The sequence below is a fragment of the Aythya marila genome (genome assembly GCF_965140915.1).
Source record: "Aythya marila genome assembly, chromosome: 12".
Classification (NCBI taxonomy): Eukaryota; Metazoa; Chordata; class Aves; order Anseriformes; family Anatidae; genus Aythya; species Aythya marila.
Genome location: NC_139053.1, coordinates 19,737,745 through 19,756,907, shown reverse-complemented (window position 1 = coordinate 19,756,907; position 19,163 = coordinate 19,737,745).

Sequence of the window (19,163 nt, the reverse complement as noted above, 5' to 3'; positions counted from 1 at the left end):
GTAGGCAGCAGGCGAGTGGTCTCCAGCCCGGCTGACAGGCGGTGACTTGTCAGCCCGCACCGCCGCGGTCGCCTGCAATCAGCCGTGGAGCGTGATAGATCTGATGGGTGGAAAAAGTAATTGCCAGATTGCGAGGCACAATGGCTTCTTTCGGTCCCAGATAATGCTCCTGCAGTTTTTCCAGGTGCGCATTCAAAATCCTCATAGCCAGGGCTCTGATTTGAAAAACTGCAAGCTGTCTGCGGCAGCAGAGACGGATTTAATCCTGCAGACCGAACCTGGCACACCGCAGGCTGGCCTTGGAGGGATTTTCCTCTTCCACGTCTCAGGTTACGCACCGCTTAACCGCAGCGTTGGGCAGGTGCCCCCGTGGAAACGGGCAGAGGATAAAATGGATGTCACACTTCCACTTGCAAAGCCTTGCAAAGGCCGGGTGGAGGCTGCAAGACCCAGGGAGGACCGGCTTGCTGCAGCCTGGTGTCTCGCCATCGGCGTGCCGGGGGCGCACAGCCCCTCGGAGAGGCTGGGATCCCGCTCCCGGAGACATCTGGGTCCCCACTGGGCCGTGCTGCTGCCAGGAGGGGAACGCTTCTCCTTCTGTTAACGTGATGTGGAACTGGAAGCAGCGCAGTTATCTTCCACCCCCTTGTCGGCCATTTCCTCTGCCCTCTCTCCTTTCGGCACGGGGGTCATGGCAGGGAGGGCAGCGCCTGCAGCTCGCGGTGTCTGCGCAGGGCACGTGGCGGTCCCCAGGCTGCAGCACCCAGGCGAGGACATCCCTAATGAAGATCTGTAATGAATCTTGGGGCACGAGAGGGTCCTTTGCCCTTCTGCTCGCTCCCACCAGCAGCCTGAGCATCCCTCCCTCCAGCGTTGGTGGCTGCGATGAGAACATGCTCGCCAAGCCCCCAGAGAGCTGGTTATCAGCCTGTCTGAGGCGGGATGGGAAAATCAGCCACAGCTGGCTCCAAGGGGCGCGTGTAACCCCTGCTGCTGTGAGGTCTGGTTTAAAGCACAGAGCAAACAGCCTCGCTGCACATGGAAAAGTCCTCCAGACGCTGAGAGTTCAGCAACTGCAGGAATTTTTTGCAAGTCTTTCCCTTTGGTACCTCTGAAGGTGACTGCAAGGCCATGGACTCGATGGCCGAACACCTCGGTGACACTCCTGGGTGGATGGAGCCAGGTGCCAGGCAGCGAGCTAAGAGCCGTCTCCTCTCCCCTGCAGTCTCATCATCCCTGAAAAATGGTGAGGCCTGAGGATTTAACAGAAAAGCTTCAGACTTGTCTTTTCACTTCCTTTCAGCAGCATGAACAGGTTGGAGCAATCTGTCTCGCTGCACATAGGTCAGCGTGACTGCATGTTTGCAGTCTCTTCACCACAGAAAAGCAATTATTTGGTCTATAAAGGGATTTAGATACAAAATATGTGAAAGAGCTAAGACTTCCTGCAGCCAAATTCCTGCATAATGCAGAGAAGAGCAGACTTCAAACAGCATTTCTCAGGAAATCTCATGTTTCCCGCCACCTACGATCACCAAAAAGGGCTCCCTACGAGTCTTCTTGCAGCACAATCCCAGCGTTGGCTCTGTGCATGTCCGTCTGCACCTCTCTCTACCCTAAATCCTGTTCTTGGGGAAAAACCCACTCCAGGTGAATGCTCAGGTCAGGCTCATTGCTTGGCCATACCTTGACCTGTTTGCTGAGGCTTTTGGAAAAGGTGTGCGGTAGCACGGACAGTTTTGGTGGGGTTTGGTGAGGTGGACACCAGCCCTGTGTGACGTGGCTGGAGGCCAGCAGGCTCCGCTCCCCATCAGCCAGGGAAAGCCCCTCGTATGCTCCATCCTTGTGTTTCCAAGACTTATTATCTCCAGACTACACAGGGACAGCCTGTGCATAACCAATCCTACAGAAACACGGCTTGGCTGCAGTGGAACAAGGATGGAAATACACCAACGACCCGATAACAAAGGGTTTTCAGCCACCCAGCCACCACGGTTCCCCTCTCGTGTGTTCTTGTTCAGCCTCCGTGCTCTTGGCAAGTCTGGTCCCGTCTTCCCATCTGCATCCCCTCCAAACCTCCGCAAAGCCCTCGGAAAAGGACAGATCTCATCCTTCTTATCTCAGCTTTGTAGACAACATTTATCTTCCCTGACAGAAATCAACTTGGTTTGCGAGCGGGGAGACAAATTAAAAGGCCGCGAGACCCAGGAGGGCCTGGAGTGTTGGAGCTCGAGCTTTTTTTTGGGTTGGAAGGCTCCGGGATCAGCATTTGTTTCCCGTTTGTCCCTTCACATGCGGTGCACTGTGGCCCTTCAACGTGTCAGTGTTTGGGGTAGACAAAGCAGAGCCAACGTTCACGTGGAGCGCAGACCTTTTGGGGCACAACCGTGCCGTTTGTAGGATGGGGGCCGCTCCGTCCCCACAGTCCCCCGCCCTTCCCGGGCCGCTGTGGCTGTCCTGCAGCCACGTTTCTGTTGGCTCCCGTGCCGGCTGGGCTGCGGTACAGGGATGAAATAATATTTGGACACGCTTAGTGTTAACAGCGAGGGCTCGCTCGCAGTAGCGTTGCGTGCCGGCAGGTTGCGCAGGGTTTCAGGAAGATGAAAGGCCGTTTGGTTTGTCCTGCTTCACGGGTGGAGAAGGGTTTCGCAGTCCAAAATTCGATCTGGTAAGCCAGGATAGGATCCTCTGCCATACAGTGCCCTGCTCAAATTGGGAAATGACACTAAAATGGTGGGTCAGGTCGCTAAAGTCTTGCACCTGTTGAGCAAGAGGGGTTTTGGTGGAAACCCAAATTGCTGGGCTGCCAGAATTGGCCCCAAACTGATGAAAGAATGAAGGCATCCTGGGCATCTCAAGGTCCAGCACGTCTATCAGCTGGGACAATGCAATGGGTGCCAGGATTCAGACAGAGCTGAACTCCCCCCCTTCTGTGGAAGAAGTGTGGCAGCAGCTTCAGTGATGGCAAGTGAATCAAAGCAAATTCCTGCCCGAGACAGAGATCCTGGTTTTGTAGACTTGGCCCATTTCTTTAGGAAAAACTCCGTCCTCCCACACCCTGCACAGCCTGGATTCGGAGTAGAAAGGGAGTGAGCATCTGTCTATAATGACAAGAGACATCTGACGTGCTGCCTCTGCGCACTGGTGAGCAACTGTGCTTGCATCAAATACCTCGTCTTGGTTCACCCACGGTCTGCGCGGCTTCCTTCAGCACGAACGGACACAACACCCGGCTCAACAAACGAGCCCACTGCACGCTCTGCGCTGTGCCAGAGATCTCCAGCCAGGCAAAGCAGCCCAGGCTCAAAAAAACACAGTGTCCTGCCACGGAGAGGGTGTCTCCGCTGACCTTACTCTATCAAAGCTTCCAGGTTTTGTTTGCTTAAACTCTAAGTTCCTTCTTTATGGTTCCCTCGAGCTGACAGACTCATCGCCGCCTGTGCTCCAGAAGTGACCCAGCGCACCGAGATCAAATGGCCAGACAGACTCTGCGGAGGCCAAGCCAGCAACGCGCAAAACAGGTCCTAGGAGGTGGTGAAACCAATTCGCAAGGAAACAGCCGAGAAGGCGGCTCCGGTTGTAAAAAGCCCCCGGGGAGAAGTTTCTGAGCGCGTTACTCCAAGCCGAGCAGAGCCAGCTGAGCGGTGCAAGGAGCCCAGGGCTGGGTTTATCCCAGCAGCAGGTGCAGCAGCACAGCCCCGCCAGCCAGATCCGCCTGCACAGAGCACGGGGAGGCAGCTGGAGCCTTGGCACGGGCAGCCCAGCGGCACCAAGGTGCTCCTGCACGCGGCTGAGCTCAGCCTCCAAAGCCACTCATCCGTGGGGCCTTCCGGCAAGGAGCTGCTCCCTGCCAAACAGAGCCATTTGCGCTTTTCCCTGCAATTAAATTAACATTTGCAGCACCGATCCGTGAGATCAGTTCTTTTTTTTTTTATTTTTCCTACCATGCCCATATCCATGGTGCACCAGCTACATTTCGAGTGGCACAGCGTTTTGCTTACAGGACAGTTTGGCTGGTGGACTTTGGCAGCAGTTTTCCAAAGACTTGAAGAGGAGCAGGCACCAAACAGTCATAAATTGCAAGGGGAATTACGTGCACAAGTGCCTCAAGCTCCACGGAAAATCCCAGCTGCCTTTAGGAAGGGACTGATCTGAGACACTGCTCCGAGTTACCGCACACATCCCGCTGAGCTCAGGTCCAGCAGAGCCCAAGGTCCAACCTCTGCGGAGACCTTCAAGGTCCTCAGAGATGTGGGTTTGTTCTCCACCACCCTTTGAAGGCTGCCATCACACGTTTCACCTGCTGAAGCTGGGGTACAAAATTTTTCCCCGAGCAGCCTCTGGTCTTATGGCATTAAATTCACAGCTCGAGGGCTTGTCCTTTAAAACATTTCCAAGAAGCCAACTCCGAGCAGTGGGAGTTCACCAACTCTGCAAACGAAGCTGCTGGAGCCTGACTTCACTCCCGAAATTAGAAACGATTTCTTTGCAAGCGGTGACCTTAAACGACACGCACAGGGCAACGCGCTGAACCCGTCCCGGAGCCAAGACGAGGCTCCAGCTCTTCTGGTTTCCGTTCCTCTCCCTGATCCTGCTGTCCTTCCCATGCTCGCTCCCTTATGCACTGGTGGAGCACGAAGCCAAGGGCTGACACCTCCAGCCCTGACAAGCTCCGTGCGCTCCCTTCCCACCCCACCTGCTCCCGCAGCGCCAGCCACATCCCAGCCTGGCCCCGACACCGTGAAAATCCTACAAGCCAACCCGAGTTCAGCTCCTGTAGGGGCTTCCACGGGCACATCTGCACAGAGGGAATGAATTAGCTGCTTCCCTGAAATAACTGGTGCACAAGACAAAACAACTCGCTAGAAAAGGAGGCGGTTGCCACCCGCTATTGCACAAGCCCAGCTAAAAAGAAGAACCAGCTCCAAGGCAGAACAGGACGGAGGGAGGCTGACGAGGACGAGGGTTGGGGTTAAGGGGCAGGGACCCCAAAAAGAACCAGCGGTCCCCTCCCTCGACCTTGCCAAGGAGGAGAGAGCACCGCTACCTCCCAGCAGACAGCAAACTGGGGAGGTGACAGAGCTGGTCCTCGGTGCCAGCCCCGTCCCCGTGTGCCCCGCGTTAGCTGCTGGGGAGGGAGCTGAGATCGCAGCCTGGCTGGATGCAGGCTGGGGATGCCTCGAACGCTCCTGGGAAGAGCAGCCCCGCTGTGCTGAACGCGGAGCTGCCATCAATTTTAGTGCTATTTTTCAGAAATTCCCACTGCTGATGGGAACGAAACCCACATCCTCTCATGGCAAGGTCTCCGTCCATTAGAGCAGCAGGAAATGATGAGGCACGCTTTTAAGGAACAGAGACCCTGTTTACATAAAGGGCCAGGGTAGAACAGAGAGAATAGTCACTGCAGGGTTGGAAAAGAGGCTTTGGGGTGTGGGTTGGCCATTGAAGTGCTCAGGCATGGCAAAGCTGAGAGGGATACAGCTTCCCTTTAGGTAGGGAACACGCAGCGCTTCCCACTCACTGCTCTCTGATGCTTTTTAGGAGGCAAAGCTGTGGAGTGATGCTTTAGACCCGGTCCTGTTTCTTACAAAGGTCTCCACAAATGTCTGAGAGACAAAGCAAGAAGGATTTGAGTCTTCTCTACCGGTCTGAACCAAAAAAATAAAAAAATAAAAAGTAACACTGTGTAAAAATTATCCAAAAAATCTGTATTACAAAAAAATCATCCCCTGTTCACCAACCTCAACGGCACCACCAGCAACTTCCATCCCTGTTCCCCATACACCTCTCTCAATCCCTGCGGACGGACCCATCACTCCCTGCCCTGCCATCCCTTTCCCCAGGCCCCTGTAATTTCCACCCTAATCCCCATCCCACGGCACCCTCTTGCCAGGGCTGCTCTGCACCCTCCCCGGTGCCCAGGGGTGGATTTACCCAAGGTGGTAGCTCCAGGACACACGTGGGTGCTGGGCTTCCCTCCCTCCTTCTCTGCAACCACTTCCCAAGCACTTGAAGAGCCCCAAAATCACACTGCAGGAGTCAGCCAGCAGCACGCACGTCTGGAGGTCCCCCAGTCTTATTCCAGCAGCGTGGATGAGGAATAGGAGATGCATTTCCCCCTCCCTGCCCCAAGAACTTAATGCCTGGAGCAAAAGAAGAAAACTTGGGGCCAGTGCGGTCGTCAATACCCCTTGGCACCCAGCGCAGGATTCCCCAGCTCGGACCAAGCCCAGTCCTGCAGCAAACCATTCCCAGCCTCACAGAGGCACAGTTCAGCCCCGTGCAAGGACACCCGAGGTGTGTGTGTGAAACTTTCCATCACCTGGGCTCTGAGCAAGGATGCTGAGCAGGGACTGTATCACCGAGGCTGGGCAGGACTCTGCCTCACTTTTCCTTTTGAAGGGCTTTTCTCGTGTTGTCTGAAACCTTGGTTTGTTTATCCATCTGGTTGTAATTCTGCTGAGGTTTGGGTGTTTTATAGTTAATGAGAAATTGTTTTCTGCACCCCGAGCTATTGTGAGTGGGAGAAAGAGTGGGGGCTCTTGGAAGCTATCGCCACGGACAGCTGAGCAAAGCCCATTGCCTGCGAGGCCACTGAAGTTTTGAGTCATGGCACTGGGGTCCTCTGAGGGGCCTTGAAGAAGCCTCTGCTCAGCCCAGATGCCATTTTCTTGCTCCTTTTGCTCCACCAGGCTTCCAGCAGGGAGCCTGCTGTCCCACACAGACACGTGCCATCCGTCCTTCCCACCTGGCTGGGGATGCTCTCAGGTCGTGCATCACCAGTCCCCAAATCACCCCGGGTTTGTTACAGACCCCAAAATGACTCAACGCTAGACCTGTGCTACAGTGAAAGTGAAGAATTCCTTCATTTACCAGAACATGAAGATTAATAAAACCATTACTGTGCTTTAAGACGGGCTCATAGGAACTGAAACACATCCTCAGCAACCCACGCATCGCTTTGGCTCCCTTTGGCTTCTCCCTCTGGGTCTTACCCAGCAGAAAAGCTGCCTGGTAGCACACGCAGCTCTCACAAGAGTACTGGAGCTTACTCAAGACCTTATCCTGGGTGTTGTATCAGCACAGCCTGTCCTTTTCTAACCATTTTCTCCTCCCCATGGGTCCCCTCCTGATTCAAATCTCCCTGCCTGTGGTTTCCTCTGGTTCATGAGCTCAGTGCTGCATCAAGATATCAGCTTCTAACTATTTGCTGAAGGATTCATTCCTCTCGCTGCCTGGCTTTAGAAATGCTCGTGCCCCTTGGTCATGGCTAGACTGAGTCATTTTCTGGCCAGACATAGCAAAACTCTGCTGAATGGACAGGCGAAGCCTAAGGACCAGCTTGGTCCTTAATCTGACTACAAACAAATCATTCATCCGCTGTGAATGAAGTGTTCCCAGCAGAGAGAGGGGAAAAGGTCCAGACTTTATTGCACGGCCTTTATGCACTGAAAACTCTTTCCCAGCAATGCATGCACTTCCTATGGTTGTCCCCCTCGTGTTTTATACAGCTGTGTAAGATGGCAATGTCTTTGGCTCGCTGGTTGCTCAGGAGAGATGCTGAATACAGCAGCAACACAGGTTGTGTAACCTCAGGTTTGGGGTCCTGAGATTGAGTGGCTTTGGAGAATTTTAATAAAACTGGCAAAATGCTGGAATATAACCCACTGGGAGCAAATCCCTGGGAGGTGCTCACTGCTGGAAGGGGCTGGGGAGGATGCTGGTGGGTCTGTAATCCTCCCTCAGCACCTTGTGCCACTGCCAAAGGTGGAGGAAGAGGGGACGGAGCGGGTGGCATCACCTTGCCACTCTTTGCGCTCATGAAAAATGTGTTGGTTTCAACCCTTACCCAAACTGCAAGGAGTTTCAAATCCTCAGCATCTGCTCCCTTGCTGGTGAGCTCTTCCGAGACCTTCCTCTAAGAGCACTCTTGGCTCTCTCCTCCCCAGGGTCTGACTCCCACAGGACACAGATTCACCAGTCCAGAAGAACCAGAAGGGAATACCAACAGACAAACACTGACCTGGCTTCATTTTGGCCGCCACTTCTTTTAAAACTAAATAGGGCACCTGGGTATAGCGGAGTTATCACAGGAACAGAGTTAAGTCATAAATAACAGCAAAAGCAGAAAGAAATTAAGACGTGTGGGCAAAGAAGAACAGGCGTGTTTACAGCTGAGATCTGGAAGGAGATAAGGAGATGAAGGCAGACGCTGCTCCAGATGGCAGGAGCAGCAGGGAAGAAATGCTGGCACACGCAGCCCTGGGGCTGCTTTAAGCTGAGCATGTGGTGACCTGCTGTCTAGTTCTTTTTGGGGGTGGATCATTGTTTTTTTTTTTTGGCCAGGACAAAAGCAGAACCCACAGCAATGCAGCGGCGAAGAGGCACTTTACCCCAAAAGTGGGAAAGAGACAAAGCCCAAGGCAAAACCCAAAGCCTCTTGAATTCTGCTGGCAAACACTCCCCTGGTTCTGCTTCACACCTTCGAGGCAGTACCGGTGGGTGGAAGCCAAGGTGGGCTCTAGATATTTTGGAGATAGTTTTTCATGTTTTATTATTTTCTGGGGGATCGAAACAAACCTTCCATTCCTTATGCCTCTGGGAGCTCGAGCAATACGGCAGGGTGCTGCTAGACCTCTGGAGCTAATTAAATCCAAGCACCGAGCCCCGGCAGCCGGAGCAGGCTTGCTGAGCTTCACTGATTATGTCAGCGCTGCCTAGGTATCTGCTCAGCAGGCTTTCTGGCTCACAGCACGTCCTGCAAAACCCCCTGAGGGTCCGTCTCTGGATATGAAGAAGCCCAGGGCAGAAAGGCAGTGGGTTTGTGGGTTTTCCATACCAGCAGTGCCTCGATGGCATGCCCAGGCTCCAAGCCGCACGGTGCTGTCACCCTAAGGACAGGAGCAGGACACCGTCCCCAGCGCAGGGCGGGCAGGGATGGAAGGAGCTGAGCCAGGCAGATCGCAGCCACAACCCCGAGCTCGCAGCAGGGAGAGGGAAGGCTCCTGGGAGAGCACCGGGATGCTTTTAAGGAACTGGCCTCAGTGACTTGCCAAAGGGAGGTTTACATCAGAGCCTGGACTGGGCCCATCCTCCTCCAAGCCCTTTCCCAAGCGACTGCTCTGCCTTACGCAGAGCAGGGACATGTGCAGAGCTCGAAGCTGTTCCACAAAGCGCATCCATGCCAAGTGTCCCAGTGCACCCCATTTGATCCGGCAGATCTCACCCACGTTTCCACTCACACTGAGCAAATGGTTTTCCAGATGGCACCACGGAGGGAGACAAACCCGGACGAGGCGGAGGAGCCGCGTGAGGACTTGTGCACGTGAACGGGGGCAGCTACCAAGTCTGCAACCGAGAGCAAGCGGCTTGGAGAGGAAAAAAACAACAGAATTAATAAACCTCCTTTTGTTCTGCTGGGACCAGCTGAAGGAGGTTGATATAAAAACGCGCAGAGAACTGACACGGAGGGAGAAGGCTCGCTTGCCTGCCAGTTGTGTTGTTCAAATCCAGATCGCTCTGGGTAAGAAAACAAAACCCAAAGCCAAGACCAGCCCCGCGCGGAGCTCCACGCTCACATCCTCATTTGCATTTCCCCAAAAAAACACTGCAGTGCAGCGCCTCAAGGCCTTGAGAGCTCACACCCACCCCTAGGAGCCACTGGTGGAGCCTAGGTGGCCCGGCTTGGCCACCGGCACCCGGCCTGGCCACCGGCACCTGGCGCCTCGAGCCTGCCCCGCGCCCTCGGGTGAGCGCGGCTCCCGCAGGGTGGAAACTCATCAGCGTCCTCCGCGGCTCCCTGCTGATTGTTATTAATGATTTTTAATCTCACACTAAAGAGGTGAGGCCGCCAGCGCCGCGGGTAACAGCTGTCTCTGATTAACTCCGCATCATGGAGTCGTTTTCGTTTGGAAGCCCACAGCCAACTATAAACTCCCTTTGGAAGGCCTTGGTGCCATTGTGTGAAAGGAAAAAAAAAAAAAAAAAAAGAAGTAGAAATCTCAAGAGGAGATTAATTTATCATCTGCTTCTTGCTAACGTGTGTCCACAGGATGAACCCCTGTCACAAGACAGGGGAAAAACCAGCCTTTGTCAAAGCCAATCTGGAGATTTCCTCAATCCCCGAGGAAAACAAATATCTGCTAATCTCAGAGTCTCTGGGCCAGAGCTGAATATCCATTAGCCTGGGCTAAAGCCAAAACTTCAACTCTAGCCCTCCGCTTTTCCTTGTTTTTGTTGTTTGTTTTTTTTTCTGTCTTTCAGTGAAGGGGCGAAGGCGGTGCCTGCACAGCACCAAACGTGAGCCTCACCAGCCTGCCTCCCTGCGGCACAGCACCAGGGCACTGTGCTTGGTGGTGGTCCCCTCCTGGGGACCTCCTGGCTCTGCCAGACCCCCCTGGGGACCTCCTGGCTCTGCCGGAGCTTGGACACGGTGCCACCATCCCGACACGGCCACCGCTGCCACCTCCCCTCGCCTGGGATCCCAAGATCCTCGGATCCAGCCCCCTTGGCCCCGCTGTGCCAAGCTGCCCGGTTGCATGGGTAAAAACCTCTGTGGTTTGGGCCAAATTTTAACAAGGATCTTTAGAAGAGAGAAGGTGGTGATCGACCCCTCCAACACATCCTCCTTGGCCCTCTGAGAGCCAGGGAGAACTTCCAAAGAAGCAACTCTGCAGCGGAGCAGACCACACAGATGTAACCAGCTGGGAGAGAGGGCTGTCATTTCTTTTATGGCTTAGTTTTAACCTGCAGATGATAATTCTAGGAGGGGTGATAATTCATCTCCTTACCCTTCCTTCTGCCCAACCTTAAACAATATTCTCAGAGACAGAGAAAACAGTCCCCCGGGTAACTCCTGAGTCTGTACGCCTGCTTCCTACATCCCAGGACAGAGCCTTCAGGTGCAAGCAAAACCACCACCAAGAAAAATAAATAAATAAATAAATAAAAAATGAACAAACCAGAGATTTGCCTCTCCAAAGCTGTCACTTGTCCAGCTGACGCCAGACTCCAAGATGCTACCATGGCTCTGATATGTAAAACCTCCACAAGGAGACAGTAAAGGGTGACATAACGTGCCAGGACCCCTCTTCTCTTCTCACACCCACGACAGAGCCAGCTGGTGAGCACATGTGCGTGTCGCCAGCCCCCGGTGAACAGCACCAGGCCAACCGTGCCGCCAATTTGGCGTTATTTTGTTAAAACCACAGGAGAGCTTCTCGTAACTCAGCGAGGGAGGACGGGCACCCACAACGGGGCTGCTGCTCCCGCTCTTGCTACTGCCACGAACCACAGAGCCCGAGGCACAAAGCCCACAGCCAGCCCCAGCACCGTGAGACCAGGCTGATAAAACCTCATCCACTCATCGCGTTTGTCGGGGAACTGACATTTTTTTGCATGAAATTTCAGTTCGTTTTGAACACAGCGGTTGAATAAGCATTTTTGTGCGATTATCTGTAAAGAAAGGCTCAAGGTTTCCTTCAAAATGATTAAAGTCTGATTTTAAGGGGGTGAGAGGGCTGTACACATTGAAGAGTACAGACCTGTGCAAGCTTCAAGTCTGTTTTGGTCTTGCAGGCTAAAATTATTGGAGTTCAAATCACTACTATTTTTTGGAATAGCATCTGGGAGGAGGTTTAACCCCATGTATAAGCATAAGTCATTTTAAAAAGGGAATTTTAGTAGTTCTGTTCTTCCAAGGAATATAACTCCTGTATTATTAGCAGAATCTGGGATTACTAAAATGGTGACAGCAAATTAGAATTTAATTCTCTTCTCACCATTTCCTGACTTCTGATGCTTTTCCTACCCTGGAGCATGAGATGTTGCAGAAGACTGGAGGGACGGAAGGAGCAGAGGATGGGACGGGGACACAAGGCAGGGAACTTGCCTTCAGATGGCTTCCCTGCCACCACCAACTGATTCACATTTTCCAGTTCTGCTTGTTCTCACTTTTTGGTCCGCACACGCTGGGAACAGAAACACTGGGAGTTCCCAGAGCCACAGCAAAGGGGGTTGGATTTTTTCCCCTCACCTCATAATTTGCATTTTTATTTTCTTTTTGCATTGCATTTTATAGAATTGTTTCCATCAAATAGCAAAGGAAACGTTGGCTGCTGATACCTGGATATAGCCCTAGTGCCTAAGGAAAGCTGGATGCTGAAGGGACCCAGCAAATTAACTCGTTCCTGTTTGAGCAGAAAGCTGGCACTGTTAGATGCATCATTGTTAAACACGAGGGGCCTAATGCGAAACAGCAGCAGGAGAAGAATTAACAGCCAGTTCCTCGCAAGCTTTCACTGGTGTTCCTGTTTGATCCTTAATTTATGGTAGGGCCAAGCCATGCGAATTGCAACAACCACTTGTAAGGCACCAATTACTTGGCTCCCGAGATGCAATCAAACAAATGCTCATCTTCCATCTAGAACTACAGAGAGGTAGGAAATAAAAGAGATTCATCTGCTTACCTTGCTTTCTGAAACATCCCTGCCTATCCCTGCGAACGCTCACGTGCAGGTGATGTTTATTCTCTAGCAGGTGATCTCACAGGCTGGTGCGCTTCCAAAAGTTTTCTCAGAGGGACGTGAGAAAATCGCCTGATCTTGAACTACCGGGGGTTCAGAGTGCAGGGCTCCCTGCAGATTGCTCACTTGTGAACCAAACCTGTTCTCCAGGGGGAGAGCAAAACTGCCTGGTGAGGACGACTGGAATCAGCTTTTGTGTCAACGTGCTTTTTCTGGCCATAGCTCCGCCTCAGAGGTGAAAATAAAATAAATAAAAGCGGTTAAGAAACAATTGGAAACAGTTGATTTCTATTAAATTCCACGGGACTTTTCCTGAGCCATTGTTTTCAAGATGTGTCCCGTCTTACAAGATCAGACGCACAAACAGGTGCCCAGAGTTTGGTGAGCACACAAAACCCCTTTAATAAATCACACGTGCACGCGCTCGATTATCTACACACGACTGGTTTTCATCTTTGTGCATTTGTCAAAACAAGAACGTTTTCCAGGGCAAATATCATTCCTTTTTCGAAACGTCCCATCTGTGGATTGCTGCGGAGCACGGGAGAGGTTTGCTTTTCCCAGTTACCTCCCCAGACCCCGTGACAGCAGCCCGTAAACACCTGAAAGCCTGCTGCTGGCAGACTGATCCGAAGCTCCAGACAGCAAATCCACACCAGCATCACGTGTCCTCAGGGTATGAGGGCAAGTGAGAGAGGATGCAAACTTCATGCTCTTGTGGACGTGGCTAAGGAGTCTCTGAGTGATGCAGGGAACAGACTGGGAGGACTCCGTGTACGGCTGTGTGTTGAGCATTTCTCTGAAACCTCAGATTAAATTCGTAAGGAAAACCTCTCTATTAGGCAGAAAGGTGCAGCCCCACCTGCCCCTGAGTTTCTGTGCCAAGGAACATTTTGCAGACTAAGATGTTATAGCTGGTCATTTTGGGCTTATGTCCTGTTTATCTAAAACCCCAAAGAAAACCATAAAACCTGGTGAAAATAAATCTATACTATAAAGCAGATGATATATTTAAAAATAAATAAAAAAATCCATGCTGTCCTCATTCTGATCTACCCAGGATGTCAGATCTACCCGAGGCGCTTTGAGGCACACGTGTAGGAGCACTCTGGGTTAGGAAAACATCTGCCAAAGAACCTGTCCAGCAAAAAGAAACCCTTCAGCCTGACATACCACAATCAGCAACGTAACTGTCCCCATGAGAAGCATAACTGGGGTGCAGTGAGAACAGAGAAGGGATTCAGTGCTCGCTGTCTCAGTCTAAGCTTGTGTATCTGTGCCAGAGGAAGCACATGGGTGCTGCTAGGACTAGGGCAAAATGTCCCCACGTGGATGGGAACAGACCCAGAACACAGGAGCTGTCCCAAGAGTCCCCAACAATCCTTCCGAAGTGGCGTTTTGCTCTAGACATGTGATTTTCCTTAATTCCCCCTCCTGAGCCATTCTCAGCCCCCGGGCTGTAACAGGAAAACACGTTCCTCCACAAGCACTTGTGGGTTATTCCCAGTCTCACACCTTCTGCTTTATTTACTAAATCTGCTCACCCTCTCGGGGAAGTGAAAATCACCGCAGGCGCTTTGCTGCCGTCTGGAAAAGGATGCAGGGAAGAAAGGGAAGGATTTGCTCTGTGTCCAGCTAAGCATAAGGTCCCTGCATCCTCAGGAAATAACTGCTATTACCTAAATTTCCTAGGGAGGCAACAATGGGCTCTCCCAAGCCCTCCATCCCTCTCCTCCTCCTCCCACGTGCCACTTGCCTTTCTCCCTCGTAGACTTTTTGAGGCAGGGTGCCAGGACAGACCACAGCGGCAGCACGAGATGTTAAACAGGGTGGGCTCTCGCTGCCTTGTTTTCTGGCCTGAGGCCACCGAAGCAGCTGGAAAGGAGCAAGCTGTTTATTTACCACAATGACTCTGTTAAGGTAAGAAGAAAAGGCGAGGAGCCCAGCCAGGGAGCGAGACCCTCGGCTGTCACAGCACTGAGCCCGGGGATCTGCTGCCAAGCACAGCCTTCGTGACAAAGGCTACAGGAAGCAAACGTACAGTGCAGTTAGGGCACACTTTGGGAAAACAGAAAGCTCTGCTGGGGGGTACAGAGAGAGCAGCCAGGAAAAGCCAGGGCTAGAAGTGTAGGAGACTGCCAGGACAAAACTAAGTAGTATTTTGTAGTCAAAGACATCTGTTCCTTTATTTTCTGTCCTTATAAAGATTATGAAAAACAAAATCCACTGAGTGCTGTGGAGGACAGAGCATTAAGGTTGCTGCTTGCTCTTGCTGTGCATTCGCACAGTAACACACAAATCTTGGCACGAAGCATGGCTTGCCATGAAAACCTCTTGCCACAACGTCAGGGGCAGATGAGAAGCAGGGTCCCCACATCCAGTGTTTGGAGGGCATAAACAGAAACAACAGAAAGTGCCACTTCCACGGCTTCTTTTGCTCAAGAAGTGAAGGTTGAGCCCCGAGAGCTCAGCCCCAGAGTGAGCTGAACATGAACTAGTTTCCATCCTACCAAGGCTCCAAGAAAGCTGGAGAAGAACTGGACAAAAGGCACGTACAACTCCTTTGTCCTGGTAAATGCAAGCAGTTACTAACAAGCTCTGCTGAAAGAAATGCCACTTAGCCTGCAGTGCGACTTCATCCAGGGACAAAATGAAAAAAAAATGGCAAAATTGGTGCCAAGCCTGTATCTCCTGACACTACAATCCATTTTCCTTTCCATTCAGCACGCACATCGCTGTGTGGCATCTGCTCTGATCGCTTACTTTTTACTGTGTAATCACCAATAATCATTTCTATGTGCTAGGACTATTAGGCACGGTTGTAAAATGATTTCCTACCCCTGTGAGACCATGCAATCGGATACCTTGTGTGCTAACCCATGAATTTTATCTACTTCAACATATACAGGGGCCCGAGGCCTCGAGGAAATTAACAATCCAAACAAATTCTGCTGAGGTTTAAAAGATGAATTATTTTAATAATACCGAACTTACATTAGGTTCTGGTTTGGAGACAGCTCTCTGTAAAATCAGGCAAAATGTTTCATACAAAGAGGGATTTGACTGAATTTCAGCTCAATTGTCACATGGTTTTCTGTCTCCTTTCCCTGCATTGCTGATTAACAAGATTATTTATGTCTAAGCACAAGTTTAGCCTCTTTTCCTCATCCAGCAGCTTGTTCTTTCCACAGAAAAATGAAAGTTAGTGGCTTAAAAATATAGATAAAAAAACAAACCGTTATCGCAAGTGACTTTTGCTTCTGGCACTTCAAAAGCTGTTCCTCGTTTTGTTTGCTTTGCTTGCTTTCTTGCTTTTTTTGTCTCCCTCTTCTTAACAGAAGACTGCAAAGGTCAGACCCTACCATGATCTATACGCCTTCCGCAGCACTTGGCAGCCAGAAGAAGCAGACAGTTCCTTAAGCAAGGTCGCAGTCCAGCCTTGGTACGATCCGTGGTGTAAACAAGGCAGGGGAGCCCTGACTCACAGCCTGAGTGCGAGGGAGCAGGCGTCGCTCCCACGCGGATCCCGGAGGCAGAGCAGCAGGGGAAGGTGCACAACACCTCATAAATAGCAAAGAAATGAACCGAGCAAAGGGTGGGTGTCGGATCATGCATGCCACAAAGGTAAGGAGGAACTCGGCTCTCTCACACTTCTAGAGAAGAAACCAAATAAAATAGCTCACAGGCAAGAAACATTCCTATGGGTGACAACCCTCTCAAGCTCCTATAAGCCCTATAAGCCCTACCAGGTGGCTCGTGCTCCTCAGATGCCTGCCCAGACCATGCACATGTGTGCGTTTGCCTGTGAGCAAGTGAATGTGAGTCCAGCATCCAAATCTAGAGAGCAGCAGCTCTGAAAGGACAACACAGACAGCGCAGAAAGCTCTTCTCTGTCGCTGTTGGACAGATCTGGTGACCTCCATAATCGCCGTGATCTCATGCAGCTCAGGCTGGGGGTGAAAGGCAGTGTTCATGCAGGAACTACCCAGCAGCTAAAGCCCAGCCACAGTAACAGCAGCAAATCCCCTGGTTCAGGATTACTTTAGGAGTTTCCAAAGGTAAATACACCACAAAGCAACACCAGGGGAAGAAAGGGAAGGACTCTGGCTTGCAGGAAGAACAGCACCACTTTGGTGTGAAGAAGTTAGTTTTCTCCCTAGCAATTCACTATCATCACCAACACAGTTACTTCGTGGTTAAAAGCGTGGGTCACAGTATTTGCCTGCAAACAGGGCCATGTCCCTTTCCCAGTTACACAATGCGAGCTCCAGCTAACCCAGTAGAGGTTTGTTCTCAGCTGGCGGTGGTGCTGTGGGTGAAGCACGGCTCCAACCTGGCTCCCAAATGAGAGCAGACGGTCTCTGTAGGGAGCCCGGCCACCCTGCCTCTCTTTTTTGCCCAAAAGCACTTCCCCTCGCCACGGCTCCCAGACAAAGCTCCAAAAACCAAAAGAAACCAGCTCCCCCTGCCCCAGGCTTTCTGCTTTGGTTTCAGTCTGGCAGTAGCTTGTTAGGTTCCTTCTAGGAAAAGAAAAAGCCACCAGTGGTAAATCCAGCTCCTTCCAGGCTCTCTGTGATGAAGCAGCAGCTGCCTACACGTGGTGGTCCTCCCTGCTGTGTCCTGAAGTTACCAGAAAACTCTCACACTGCCCACTGCTCCTAAAAGCTCTGTGAATATGAGGACGCTGGCATATCCACTCTGGATTATCAGCATTTCAGCTCTTCTTGGAGAAAAAATCTGTTTCAAAAGCCCCATGCTGCAAAGCACGACTGAGATGCACTAGTGCACGTGTGATGCGCTCTGTGATGTGGAGTCTGCTCTGTGCCCAGCCTGCACAGGACAGGATGGGGAGATGTCCAGCATCTCTGAGATTCAGGCTTTAAATTATCCACATCAGTGATTCAGTTTTCCTACCTATCAGCCAAGCTAAGACCTATCTCCTTGGCAGAAAGGAGATCCCAAATTCAGTCCCTCAATCACCATCTCTTTTCTGATGACAGTCAAACCTGAATAGAACCAACGACAGGACTTACACCTGAGGACACCAACGTCCACGTGGCTGTAAGCACTGCACCTTCATGTGGCCAAGAGCCTCACGGGGTACACCCCAAATGCTGGAGAGGAGGAACAGGACAGAAGGGCTGGGAACCGTGCTGCATGTGAAGGGGTCGGTGCTTTCAGTGGTCCTCCCGCTGCACACTCACACGGGTGTGATGAGGCAGGGCAGGGGGAATTCCGTGCTTCGTGAAGGTGACGAAGGCAGACATCAGTCCCGTGAACTCTGGGAAGGACAAGTCTCCGCAGGACAGCTGTGCGTGTCTGATGTCCTGCCAAAGGCGTGTTGGCGTTCGCGATGGAAAAAGATCTTCAGCACTAGCTGAAATCCAAACTGCGGTGTTGATGAATTACAACAATATATATCTGCAAGACCCTGTTTTATTCATGTATAAACCAGGATCACAGAACAAAGATAAAGGGAACTCAGCTGAATTCAGTCAGCTCTTTAACTGAGTGGCTGTTTGCATAGCTTGAAGTGGAAGCCTCATTTCTGGGAACACACGAAGCTAAATCAAAGGAAAAATTTGAAAGTGGATTGCAGGAAGCAACTCTATACTATTGAGAGAATGGACTAGATAAAACCTAGAAGGGCATGGATGATCTATTCATGATGAGAACAGACACAATAGCCATATAATGATGGTGTTGGACAATGAAGTAGGTGATCTGCATTTAGTCTTTTGTCCAGCTGAAAACTGCACATGGTGAGATATTGCTTCAAGCAGCTAAAGGACTGGCCTTAAAATACTGGGAGGAGTTGAATGACTTACTTAAGTTGGTATTGGCTTCATCTCCCTACCATAAAAACAAGTGAATTTAAGATGCAGGATAAAAAGAGGTAGCAACAAGTGCAAAAGAAATAGAAAGTTTATGTACGTTAGCTGTTTATAGCAGGAGAATGAGTCAGTCTATCCCAGCAGTTTTCATTATGACCCAGATTAAGCCTTCAGTGAATCTCCACCTTGAAAATGGAAAAAGCCTCTGTATGTGATATATAAATAGAATTTTTCCAGACACATGAGGACAAGAGCTCAGACTAACTGGGCAGACATCACCCACAGTGTAAAACTACTGTCAGGTTTTCTTATTATTATTATTACTTAGAAACTGACCTTATTTATGGCAAATGTTAAGAAGTAGAATTGCGGTTGAAAGGGAAAAGTTGTGTATGTTTACATGCTGCAGGATTCTTTATTTCACACACTCCAACGTGGTGCAGATTGTTGGTTCCCCCTCTGGGATCGATAAGGCTGTACAAAAGGAGAGTTCATTTGTCACAGGGCCGACTCTGCTTGATGTAAATCCCCAAAGAATTAGTAACCCAGGCAAGGATGACAGCCAGGACACACTGAATCGATGGTGACTACACTATTCCAAATCCGGGCTTCTCCCACGGGGGCCTGCGTGGGCATTATGGACGATTGCCTGTTATCCCAAGCCTTGTGTCCCTTCCACAATCAGTACAGCTCCAGCCTGCTACTTCCACGTTCCTTTCGTCCTATGGCTGACTTGCCTAGAGGATTATTGCTTCCCTGGATCCAAGAAAACATCAGTGAGGGAAAGGGAAGACAGCTGCTAACG